Source organism: Carassius carassius, chromosome 4, assembly GCF_963082965.1.
Source record: "Carassius carassius chromosome 4, fCarCar2.1, whole genome shotgun sequence".
Classification (NCBI taxonomy): Eukaryota; Metazoa; Chordata; class Actinopteri; order Cypriniformes; family Cyprinidae; genus Carassius; species Carassius carassius.
Window position 1 is genome coordinate 20,400,730 of NC_081758.1, and position 13,880 is coordinate 20,414,609.

Sequence of the window (13,880 nt, forward strand, 5' to 3'; positions counted from 1 at the left end):
TTGCACTGTCCAAATACCCACACTTGCCATCTTTGCACTTCACCACTTGATTATTTATTTGACGTATTTCCTGTGTTTAGCCCAAGTGTTCGAGTGAGCATGGTGACCACAAGTGTGTGTCGAACCTTTCATGACCTGATGACAGTGGTTCCCAATCCTGGTCCTGGAGAACCCCAGCACTGCATGGTTTTGGTGTCTCTCTTATCTAACACACACTTTTGAGGTCTTGGAGTCTACACTGATGAGCTGATGAGTTGAATCTGGTGTGTTTGAACAGGGAGACATATCAAATATGCCGTGTTGGGGTTCTCCAGGACCAGGATTGGGAGCCACTGCCTTATGGGACACACTTAAGTGTTAACAGAGATGTTTAGTTTTTTTATTCAACTTTGCATTTTAAAATAAATTCTAAATCTCTTTTCATTAGTCCCTATTACAGAGGACAATAAAATTTTTGGTGCTTCTAATTAAGTGAAAAAATTATTTTCAATATCTAATTATTATTATTATTAATATTTCACATACATTGGAAAGGTTTCCGTGACCCCTTGTGAGATCTTGGCAAAAAGTCTCACAATTTATTCCAAAACATGATGCATGATGGGATACACTAAGACTGGTATAAAGAGTGGTATTGGAGATAGTGTGGGTTTAGTGTGCATTAAGGGCACTGCGCTTTGGCATTATTAAGACTTGTGCACTACTGATAACAGTCCTGTTAGCTTGTAATAATTTTTAAAATAATTCATATGAATATAGCTTGTTATTAATGACTTGCTTTTATTAATGGATACATTTAACGTTTAATTATACAGCATCTTTACAGAGGCTGTAATTTCACACACACATACAGTACACACATACACACAGTAATGTATAAGTTGCATGTAATGTAATAATATTTCCTTTCTTTCTGTCTTACAGGATTGTTTGTGTTTGTAAATGCTGTTCTTCTTTTTCAGAAGTTTTTTGTGAGCCAACCCTCACACACCTTCCTAAAAACTATAAGAGCTATTACTTAGTCTGAGTGAATCTAGCCATTATCAGCTCTTCCCAGGAACATTTGTTTAAAATATTTTTGAATCAACATTTACTCATCAAATGCTCTGGTCTGAATCTTATTTTAAATTTACTTAATTATATGTTTATTGAGCAATATTAATTGCACACAGAGTAAGTACAGATTCTTGTTTTTCAGAAGATAAGGAAGACCAAGGAAATTATTTGCTCAGGATGAGGAATGAAGACGGCCATCTTGTGCCCAAACAAAGACAGAAGTCCACTGGTATGTGTGTATTAAAGCAATGCTGTGTTATGTGTTATAGCACTTTATGATTTTATCTCACAGGACTGTTCATGTCAGCCATAATTATTCTTTCTAATATATATATATATATATATATATTTTTTTTTTTTTTTTGATACAGCTATTACAATTATAGCATGTTGGCAAAGTGTGACTGGAAATTTTTTAAACCTAAGTTAAAAAAAAAAAAACACACCACCTGTTTGTCTTAAAAGAATACAAGTTTTATAAAAGTGGTTTACATTATTTCATTGTTTCATAAATGATTTGTTATAAATTGTGGATTGATAGTTGATTGGTTTGAAGCAAGGCCTTACACTGCACAGACTAAAACACATTTGTGAGAGAAGTCAGGAACTTTGGAGAAAGATTCTAGAGGAAAAAAATACACTGCAACAATAGATGAATTATAGAGGCAAACATTTCTGTCACATGCTAAGGGGTGTCTCGTGAGCAAGTCCTTTGCCTCTAACTTTTTCTTAATTCTTGCAGAATTAAATTTTTATTGCAGTATTTTAATTTGTACAGATGATCTCATCAGCCAAATGAGGGGTTTTGACCAAGTGATGCTCTTGAATGAAGTGAAAGAAGAGGATGTGGTAAATTGTCTTCAGAGAAAAAGCTTCTCTAAAGGTCTTAAAGCAGCTTGAAGAATGGTAAGTGTACAATAATACAAGGGTAATAGTTGCTCACCCTGCTAAAATCACGCAGAACATAAGCTGAGCTCTCTGTCCATTAAACAACTTCATCTGGATTAATTGTTTTACTTTGACCAGGTCTGGGATCTTAGGACTGAGAGATCCTCTGGCTGAGAAAAAGCTACACCACATCAGTGCTGGATATCAACCACAAACTGTTTCCAGACACGAGAGAAGAAGATCATGATGGGGAGATGAAACTAGTTTAGATGTGATGATAAGGAATCATTATTTTCTGAAACAATGTCAAATGTCTTATAAGTATCACATGATCTCTATCACAGTTGACTGGATGGAATCTTTTTACTTTTAAGGACATTTCATCACTCCTCTGTGTGAACTGATTAATTTATGATATTAATGAATTTTTGATCCATTATTATTTTCCTTGAATCGTGTTTGTCTTGATGCTACTTTATCAACTTCATAGTCTATGCTTCAATAAAATTAATATGGTGAATATTGTGTGTTGAAAATTCTTGGTAAATTCATCATTTTATTAGGTAGGCTCATATGTGTTTATTCTACACTTGAAAAACTACATATTATTAATTACCAGGATTATTTTTTACTTATGACATAAACATTTTTATCAGATTAATGACATCTGGAACAACAATACACCAGAAAGTTATTATTGTATATATTTAATCACAAATATGCCTTTTAATATATATATATATATATATATATATATATAAAGGGAGTTACTAGATGAATTATTTTGAAAAGCCATTTGCTTTATTGTTACAAACAGTTGAGGGATAACTGAGAATGTAGCAGAAATGATCAACGTGGATCTTGTACTCCATTAAAACCAAGAGCATCCACATTACTGATGTCCAGCACCTGAGGAGCAAGATACGGGGATGAGGAGGACATTTTTATACTGATTGTTGCTAATTAGTTTATATATAAAGTATTCTTATATATATATATATATATATATATATATATATATATATATATATAGTATTCTTAGTAGGTACTCCATGAATTCTTCCTTGTGTAATAGTGAAGTATCACAATGCATTGTCCTTGATTACTGCTTAACAGTGGGGAATAGATAATGGTAAGTTGTTGCAGGTTTATCCATTCTATGTATTACTGTTAACTTCAAAAATAAAAGAATTATTTTTATTATTAAATCATTTCTTTCTAATTTTTCCATGTTTCATCAGATGGCCTCTGTCAAATGTCCTGTCAAAAGCTTTACTAGCCATGATGTTGAAGTGTGGACTGTGGTTCAATCAGAACCGGCAGGATTAATAAACTCTGCTGTCTGCCGCTTCTCTGCTGTTGAAGATGAACTGAGCTCGCAGAATACAGAAGGATGAAAGGGGTATTTCAGCGCCGCCCACACATTCAAACAAATATTAAAGCATAATCTCATTTTATACCCATAAACAAAAATACGAAAAATCCAGCTAAATTTACGTTTTCCGTTTTTTAAACAAAACAGAAAAACGAAAATCAATTTGTTTCTTATGTATCTTTATTTCTTTTTAAGTAGAAAGTCAAATGACCAAAAGATGCACGGACCAAGAATAAATATATGTAGGTTTTACTGCCCTTCTACCCCCAGGGGCCCAGTAGCACCCCCCGGAAGAGCCAAAAACTGTACATTTCAAATGGCTGTAAATCAGAGTCCAGTTAACGAATCAAAGAGAAAACCGGAAGGATTATTACTTATGCTATGCTGATAAAATAATGTCGGGCACAGTTTTCAGAAATAGATGGAAATGTGTCATAAAGGCATTTTAAATATTGCTCACTCTAAAATACCAAATTTCAATCTGTCTTTCAATTATATCATACACAATGAAAATATTTAGAAATCCAGTTTTCCATTAAATATATTATTTATTTCATTTCGTCAATAAAACGATTTAAACTACCTTACCCACAAGCCTCCGTCGTTCTATCTATGGAAAGGGAAAACTAGGCGCTGTTTTTTGTAGTTCATTGAAGTTATGCTTAGGGTTAGGATCTCACTAAAGAGGTAATTTTTCTCAACATAGCAACCCTTAATTGTTGACTTAATCTATTACTAATGTGATAATAGCAGCAAAACGTACTTTTGTAACACGGTGCACTGTTTAATATGGGTTAAAAGATGGTCCAACCACAGACTGTCCTGACAAGGGAAATTGACAGCCAATGATATCAAAGCTGAGCAGCGGCGTCACGCTTCCTTATCCATTTATGACCACCGATGTCTTTCGTTTTTCAGCTGAAGGAATATATTGGTTAACAATCAATAACATTTGCTACCTATTAGATTGTGTTTTATTAACGTCTACACCTTCCTCCAACAATAATGCAAATGCTCTAATTATTGTTGTTCAGCTTGACAAAAATTGGGCAATATTGATGAGCACATGGCCAGAATTCGCAGTTCTAACCGATTCCTCTCATTAAATATAAGATCTAATCAAATGATGAGCTTCTAACATTTACATTGTATGTTATGTTGTGTTTTAAAGTTATAAAAATTATTCACTTTTGTGTTTCTGTGATTTGCCATTCTCTACCATTTGAACTGTAGCAATAAAAACAGAAAGAAAAAACTAATTCAAAGACAAAGTGCCCATATAACTGCACTACATCCTATGTCAATAAGCTTGTTTTTGCCACTATGAAGAATAAAAATACTTTGCAAATACTTTTATAAAAAAAAAAAAAAAAAAAAAACGAGTTAATACAGATGGTCTTTCAGAGAACACTGGAGAATTTAATTGACCAAAAAGTGATACAACACACTGTTTCAAACTCAGAAATTAAAAACCATGAAGACATGCATGTCAAGGGAAGACATGCATGTATGGGAAGTCGTGGCCTAATGGTTAGAGAGTCAGACTCCCAATCGAAAGGTTGTGAGTTTGAGTCCCGGGTCGGCAGGAATTGTGGGTGGGGGGAGTGCATGTACAGTTCTCTCTCCACCTTCAATACCACGACTTAGGTGCCCTTGAGCAAGGCATCGAACCCCCAACTGCTCCCTGGGTGCTGCAGCATAAATGGCTGCCCACTGCTCCGTGTGTGTGTGTGTGTGTGTGTGTGTGTGTGTGTGTGTGTGTGTGTGTGTGTGTGTGTGTGTGTGTGTGTGTGTGTGTGTGTGTTTTCACTGCTCTGTGTGTGTGCACTTCGGATGGGTTAAATGCAGAGCACAAATTCTGAGTATGGGTCACCATACTTGGCTGAATGTCACTTCACTCACAAGTGTGCAATATCATCTATAAAACTCAATCAGCACAGCATCAAATAAACACTGATTGACCGAACAATGGAAGAAAGAAAACTGTTTTCAGGAAAACAAATACCTGCTACATAAAAATGCAGAAATAAAACTGACAATAACATCATTCACTTTATAACTGGAACTAGGGGATGGCTGTGCATGAATACTTCCTTTACGTTTTTCAACTATTGTTTTGATCACTGGTTCTGTATATTCAGTATATGGCTTGCTGGAAGGTCACAATGTATTCATAAGCTTAGAATTGAAGCTAAGAAAGCTAGTCAATAATAGCAATAATAGCTATATTCATATGAATTATTTGAAAAAATATTACATGCTTAAAGGTCTGTTATCAGTAGTTTAATTGATCTGGTCACGGAAACCTTTCCAATGTATGTGAAATATTAATAATAATAATAATAATAATAATAATAATTAGACATTGAGAATAATTTGGTAGTAAAACAAATGTTAGAATAATAGAATATTAAGTGTAGAATAAAATAGAATTATAAACAGAATTTTAATAATGTTTTGTGAAATATTTAAAATATAAACTGATATGAATGAACTGCAAGAGGGGAAAAATGTGTCCTTTTATTTATTTACTTTTTTTGGATTTACATAAAAAGGTATCAAAAGCATGGTACAGTAAATGTGTGATATCTGTCATATAAAAGCAATGATTATTGTATTGATTATTAATATACCATAGTAAAACTACAGTTACTGTGGTAAAAACATGGTAAATGTCCCGTTCCTGGGTTTTAACTTCAAATTTAATTTGTTTACTATTGTACGTGTCATGGTTACCATGATTTAACTACAAATTTACATCTTTGAACCTGAAATGAATATATATTGAAAGTCTATGGCACGTCACGTGACCGATAGAGTTTAATCACACTAGTTAGCAGGTGCGTTCATTTAGTTAAACGCAATGAAACTCAAAGACAGCCTCGGATGACTGATATAATACAGCGAGTAAACAATACGGCGCTAATCTGATTAATAAAGAAGAGAGAATACATTTCATAACAGGCATTAAAAGAGCGTATTTATGTCTACTCACCGAACCTGTGGCACATGTAAACTGATGGCAAGTATCGCGATGTGTGCTGAATGAGACTTCTTGAACGTGATTTCATGGTGATAAACTATGAATAAGCCATACGCGAGAATGGGTTGTAAGAAAACGGTTAAACTGCTTACTTGCACGCGCCTTGGATCGTTGTTAAACTCACCTTTTAATGCCGTTTTTCCTGCAGTTGAGCATTGCTTTGGTCAAACTCACCGCTGAATGCTGTTTTACCTGCAGTTGAGTGTTGTTAAACTCACCACTGATGAACGCGCTAAGCCTTTGCACAGAGAGCACTTTGATATCAGATTGCGTGTATTTTTAAACCTCAAAAACAAGTTGGAGGGCCAGATAAAAATGATCTGGCGGCCGCCATTTGACTCCCCTGTCATATATAATTTTTTGTAGCCTATTCTTTTTTATTTTTATTTATTTAGTCTCGACCCATACAAGGCAGACAATGAGTTGCGGTGTGCTGACCCAAGACGTCAAATTTAAACGCTGTTGAGTTCTATAGAAGTCTATCGGACTAACCAGGACGTTGAAAAATTACGCCAAAGGTATACCCAGTGTGTCAAAAAAGTGAGTTCAGATCCCTTGACCATGCGTCAGACATTTGACGAGTAGAGAGTGAGACTGTGTTGTCCAAATTACTTTTTCTTATGTAAAACCCAAAAGAACATAATATTTTGAAAAAAGTTTCAACTAGTTATGTTTTGGCTTGCACTTTCACTGTAGGGACAATTTTCTAAATATGTTTTTTTTGTGTTCCTCAGAAGAAAGTCATTTGGAATGATATTAGGGATTGACATTCATTTAAGCTTTTACTTTAAAATACAGTCAAGTGTCTCAGTCAGTGGTCTACTTAAGGCTGATAGTGTAAAGTTAATGTATTTTGTCTTTTGCAATGCTTTTCAACAATATTGGACAACGTTGATCCCCGAGGCTTAATATTTTCATTGATTTAGTGAAGTCAAATAGAGTCCGTTGAAGGAACAACCCCAAGCTAAGTATCACAACCTGGCTGATTTTGCAGCTTCTTCCAGTTCTCTCAGCCATCTCAGTGTGCGTTGTCTCTTCGACCTCAATCAAAAACACCATGCTGAGAATTTCCCTTTTGGTCCTCTCTTTCACACCTTCACAGTAGGTCATCCCTCAATCTCTCTTTTCATCTCTCTGTGTCCATATGGAGAGTGCAATCCAAACTCCCTCTCAACCTCGACACGGAGTCTGTGTTAGCACATCCAGCTGAGAGAAAAGTCAACAGTCCTTTAATAGTTTTCATGAGGTCTAGAGAGGAACTGGTTGTGTGGGAATGTTAAGGGGGTTTTGCAACTTTGCCTATTTTTTTTTTTTTTTTTAAGTAAAAGTTATAATTGTGTATGTTATGTGTCAGGTACAGAGTGTGCATGGTTTTAGCCCTCATCTTCACAGGATAGTACTCCGCTAGCTTGGAAAATTCAAAGACAATCATGTCAATACAAGCACAAGGAGTAAGTCAAGAGATTAACGAAGCCAAACACTTTGATAGCTATGAAAGCCCCATACATCTTAAACCCTTGTGTGCCTGAATCAGTATTGGGCAAGTAACTTAAAGCAATTAATTTGTAATTAAATTATCAATGTTGTATTTAAATTACTTTTCTAATTACTCTGTCTGAAAAGTAGTTTAATTATTCAATAATTATCATTACTGATTACTCAACATTACATTAAAAAAATTTAACTCGATGGTACACATTTCAATTTGATAATAGGCTATAGTTTAGGAAAAGCCCAACTTGTAAAATGCGTTCAAGTTTATGTAAAATAACACATTAACTAATGTAAGTAAAAATAAATTACATGATATCCTCCACTGGATAAATCAGAAAGTATACCCTTCTTATTTTGTTTATTTCACAAAATCACAAATTTTTTTTGTTATTGTCAGTGTACACAAATAAAAGTAGACCCTTTACAGTTTCGGTTGATGCCTTGGTCTTATCAGTATGACCAAAAATGATTGAGAATTTTAGGTACTTTTCTCTGTTTTCAGGAAAAACTGCAAGTGATATCACCAGTTTGCTGAAGGTTAAAGAGGTTGTATTCAGTTTTACCTTCAGACAATAAATTTAAGCCCTACAGGTTGGGCTGTGATCAGGGGGAAATGTGCCAGTGATCAGTGATTTGCAATTTATGTGAATTCAATTCAATTCAAGTTTATTTGTATAGCGCTTTTTATGATACAAATAATTGAAAAGCAACTACAGGAAATTACTTTTTTCTACAATATTTAGTAGTAGCTTATAAGTGGTGACTGTCAGTATTTGTGTATGTGACAGGAATTTTCAAAATAATTAATACAACACGTAGTCAATCACGATGAACACTACTAACAGCAATTATTATATGATGCAATCACAACTGTAGCAATATTTGTTAGTTCTGTATGTTGTTTCAAGGTTTCAGGGATGTAAATCCTGTGGCAAAACATGGAAACAAATTTTGAAATAATTAGCGTAGCTGTGGTTCCAGCCAAGTAAAATTAATTAGTTTAACCCAAGCTAAAGAATAATAATGCACATTTGATCAGATACAACTGCAGTCACAAATTATGAGATGCATTATTCGAATGCTTGGTGAAGAGATGTGTTTTTAATCTAGATTTAAACAGAGAAAATATGTCTGAACCCCGAACATTATCAAAAAGGCTATTCCAGAGTTTGGGAGCCAAATGCGAAAAAGCTCTACCTCCTTTAGTGAACTTTGCTATCCTAGAAACTAGCAAAAGTCCAGCGTTTTGTGACCTTAGGGAGCGTGATGGATTGTAGCGTGGTATAAGGCTAGTTAGGTACGCAGGATCTAAACCATTTAGGGCCTTTTAGGTACCGTATTTTCCGGACTATAAGTCGCACTTTTTTTCATAGTTTGGCTGGTCCTGTGTCTTATAGTCAGGTGCGACTTATTTATCAAAATTAATTTGACATGAACCGAGAGAAATGAACCAATAGAAAATATTACCGTCTCCAGCCGAGAGAGGGCGCTCTATGCTGCTCAGTGTTCCTGTAGTCTACACTGAAGACATAGAGTGCCCTCTCGCGGCTGTAGACGGTAATGTTTTTTCTTGGTTCTTGGTTCTAAATAAATGCGACTTATAGTCCAGTGCGACTTATATATGTTTTTCCCCTCATAATGACGTATTTTTGGACTGATGCGACTTATACTCAGGTACGACTTATAGTCCGAAAAATACGCTAAGTAATAATAATTTTTAACAGATATGGAACTTAATAGGTAGCCAGTGCAGAGACTGTAAATTTGGGGTAATATGATCATATTTTCTTGACCTGGTAAGAACTCTAGCTGCTGCATTTTGGATTACCTGTAGCTTGTTTATTATGCTTGTTTATAATGCAGGACAACCACTTAGAAGTGCATTACAATAGTCCAGTCTAGAGATCATTTTTAGAGAGCAATTTATGTGAACTACATAATGATGCATCAAGGAGCTTAGTCAATGCCAGACAGATATCTAGTGGTGGGGACATGTCCCACCCGTCCCACTCGCAAATTCAGCTTTTGGCTGTTAAGGGTTTTAGTCAAATAAGTATGCATACAAAGCGCTTGCATATGTGTTCCCCTTTAAACGACCTTTCTCGAAACACTGTTTGGTTGATGTGCACTTGCGAGAAAACGTGGTTTTTGCTATCAAGTTTAATTTATTTTTGTTGATTAGGTGTATATTTGTTTAGACCCGTCCTCTCATAGGTGAGGCTGAAAGACCTTGTCTCAGAGGAGCACCAGGACAAGACCACAGGAAACAGATGATTCTTCTGCACAATCTGACTTTGCTGCAGCCTGGAATTGAACTACTGGTTTCGTCTGGTCAGAGGAGAACTGGCCCCCCAACTGAGCCTGGTTTCTCCCAAGGTTTTTTTCTCCATTCTGTCACCGATGGAGTTTCGGTTCCTTGCCGCTGTCGCCTCTGGCTTGCTTAGTTGGGGACACTTCATCTACAGCGATATCGTTGACTTGATTGCAAATAAATGCACAGACACTATTTAACTGAACAGAGATGACATAACTGAATCCAATGATGAACTGCCTTTAACTATCATTTTTGCATTATTGACACTGTTTTCCTAATGAATGTTGTTCAGTTGCTTTGACACAATGTATTTTGTTAAAAGTGCTATATAAATAAAGGTGACATTGACATTGACATTGACATTTTATTGGCCGATTAAGAGCTCTGGGAGAGACAAGACAAGCAGCAGGCAATAGATCCGGGTGGATGAAGAGTTTGGTTATGATAAAATCTAACTTTTATAACAGCAAAACACAAGTTATATGATTTTTTTTTCATAGTATCTTTTGGGTGTTAAGTATAACTGTTGACGCAGGCTATGTGTTAACTATTTGTTTATTGCTACTGTTCACGGGTTGAAGATATTGATGCCGGTTGAGAACTAGTGATCTCTTTTAGCATTATTTGAAAGACTATTCTGCACTATTGAACTTGCGATTAGCGTGGTGCTCATTATTCACCGTGGGATGTGACTGAGGAATCAGATAGACCTTTTGAGTCACCGGAAGTGCTCAAAGGTCCTCTGACATCGAGGGAAGGTAAGAGATGCTACTAGATGTGCTATCTAGTACCTAATCTATCTAAATCCTATCTAAACCCAGCCACTGGGAGTGTTGGATGTTCCTCTGGCCTCGGGGAACTGACAACTGTTTGGGGAGTATTGTGTAGCCGGACACGGGAGGGTATCGGGACTGTTTTAAAAAAACAATGCAGGTATTCTATTGGTTTTATTTTGCTCATGGAAGAGCGAAGAGGCCAGTTTGCAGTTCCAAAGGCCTCACCCAATGAATCAGGTCTGCATCGGGGTGGTGTGTGAGTGTGTGTGTTTGTGTGTGTGTGAATGGGCCCACGTTGGTTTATTTTAGGTTTATTGAAATCGTATTACCATTCTACTGTCACAGTTCCTAAGACGGTGAAAGTGTATTCTTTATACTCTCGGTTTGGTAAATATTCACGGTGAGAATTTATAATTTGGTTATATCAGTGCATTGGGTATCAAGTAAATTACTGAATATAATATTTCACAAAATCAGTCAATATAATATTTTTAGATTCTGTCTCTCACAGTTGAGGTGTACCTACGAGGAAAATCACAGATCTTTCCATTCTTTTTTTAAGTTCAAGTTCAAGTCTGCTTTATTGTCAATTCTTCCACATGTACAGTACATACATACAGAGAATCGAAATTGCATTACTCTCAGACCCCAGGTGCACACAAAAGATAAGGGTTCCATAAATGTCCTGGAGGGAGGGGATAGAGACACCAATGATCTTCTCAGATGCTCTCACAATGCGTTGCAGAATTTTTTCGACAGGACGCGTTGCAGGCACCAAACCACACAGTGATGCAGCTCGTCAGGATGCTCTCGATGGTGCCTTTATAGAAGGTGTACATGATGGGGGGTGGGGCTCTGGCTCTCCTCAGTTTGCGGAGGAAGTAGAGACGCTTATTTGATTTCTTGGCCAGTGCTGCTTTGTTGTTCAACGGTGAATAAATAACATGAACATAAAGAATGAAAAGGGTCACCTGTGTTGTAAAAATTACTAGAAGTATCTTTCAATGCAGTAGAAAAGGCTTCATAAGGAATAACTGCTTTAGCTTTATTTATCCTATGAGTAACTGAGGGAATTTAATCTTGTCACGGTGTCTGGTCTGTGTTTCCCTGGGTGTACACTAGTGGTCTCACTTCCCCATAGACACCCCACTGCAGGCACTTCATTTCCCACAAAGCTTTGTCCCTTCATCACGGTTAATTGCACACCTGTTAATTGCACTCAGCTGTCTTCACTTTCATCGTCATCACCTGTCCATATATACCGGTCTGTTTTCATGGAGTCCTTGTTTTTCCGTCACCTGGTTTTCTCCCATTCCCTTGTGTTTTCTAGTTTCTAGTTTCTTGTTTGTTTTGTTTCTGGACTGATTTTATGGTTATGACCTCTTGCCTGTTTGGTTACTGATTTTTGGATTACCCATTAAACACACTGCATTTGGATCTCTCGTTCCTGTGATCATTCGTTACAGAAGGACTCCATCATGCCCAGATCTAGTGGTGTGGGATTTCGTGTCCGTTCCCCAGCAAGCATCGAGGAGCGGAGGGGGAGATTCCAAAAATTATCCACCCTCCGTCAAAAGGGGAGTGAGGTGGGTGGTCTAGCGCAATTGTTCTGGACTATGGCGGTAGGCATGGGGTACAATGATGAGATACTAAAAGACCTTTTTAACGCCTTCCTGGACAACCCTGTGCCTGAGCGGGAGATGGATGAGCTGGAGATCTTTGATTTTTGGGGGTTCATAATGTACCTGCAACATCGGTCTCAGTGGGATACCCCAGCCACACCTGTCTCTCCAGGTGGGATGGCCGACTCTAGACCGGTGTCTCCAGACAGGAGGACCGCCAACCCAGCGCCACTGCACAAGGTGGCCGCCAGCCCAGCACCACTGCGCAAGATGGCCGCCAGCCCAGCGCCACAGTGCAAGGTGGCCACCATCCCAGCGCCACAGCACAAGATGGCCGCCGACACAGCGCTTCTGCTCAGGATGACAGCCACAGTTGATCCTCCAGACTCGAGTCAGGTTCCCGTTGACCTTCATGGGCAAAGGCAAGTCTCAGTTGATCTTCCTGAAGCCAGTCAAATCACCATGGATCTACCAGAGCCTCGTCACGTCTCGGCCGAACTCCCTGAGTGCTCGACTTATCTTGTCGTGGCCATGGAGGCCATCCAGGAACTCACCGCCTGCCCTGTCATGGCCACGGAGACCATCTACCATCTCCTCAGGGCCACGTAGGCCAACCTTAACCTGTTCATGTTCTCTATTTCAGGCTTGTCTAACCAGACCTGCTCTCCTGTGCCATCGATCCCACTGTGGTGGTTTTCAGCACCACCCTGGTGGGCTCCTGTCTCGACCGCACGGCTGTGGTGGTCTTCTGCGCCTCCTGTTGTTCTTCTGTCTCGACCGCACGGCTGTGGTGGGCTTCTGCGCCGCCCTGGTGGGCTTCTGTCTCGACCGCACGGCTGCAGTTCCACCTGCTCCACCCTGGATTTCTGCCCTGTCGGCTCGGCCCTGGGCCCCTGAACTTTCTGTTCCCTCCTGGCCTTTTTTTTATTTTTTCCTCTGTTTCCTGCCATGGACTTGGCCCTCCGTCCCTCCCCCTTATCCTCAACCAGTCCACCTCCCTCCTGGTCTCAGTGTTCCTTGGTATGTTTTGTGTGCGATGGAGCATCTGGTAGCTGCTCCTTAGAGGAGGGGGTAATGTCACGGTGTCTGGTCTGTTTCCCTGGGTGTCCATTAGTGGTCTCACTTCCCCATAGGCACCCCACTGCAGGCACTACATTTCCCACAAAGCCTTGTCCCTTCATCACGGTTAATTGCACACCTGTTAATTGCACTCAGCTGTCTTTACTCTCATCGTCATCACCTGTCCATATATACCGGTCTGTTTTCATGGAGTCCTTGTTTTTCCGTCACCCAGTTTTCTCGTGTTCCCTTG

General features: G+C 38.3%; 1 long non-coding RNA gene across 1 annotated transcript; it reads left to right on the forward strand.

Annotated features, from left to right (window-relative positions):
- The first annotated feature begins 1,233 nt into the window (after positions 1-1,233).
- LOC132130223 (uncharacterized) lies at positions 1,234-2,432 on the forward strand. The gene is made up of 3 exons (XR_009428690.1): positions 1,234-1,285; positions 1,835-1,962; positions 2,083-2,432. It is a non-coding gene; the product is annotated as an uncharacterized LOC132130223 (long non-coding RNA).
- The last annotated feature ends 11,448 nt before the right edge of the window (positions 2,433-13,880 follow it).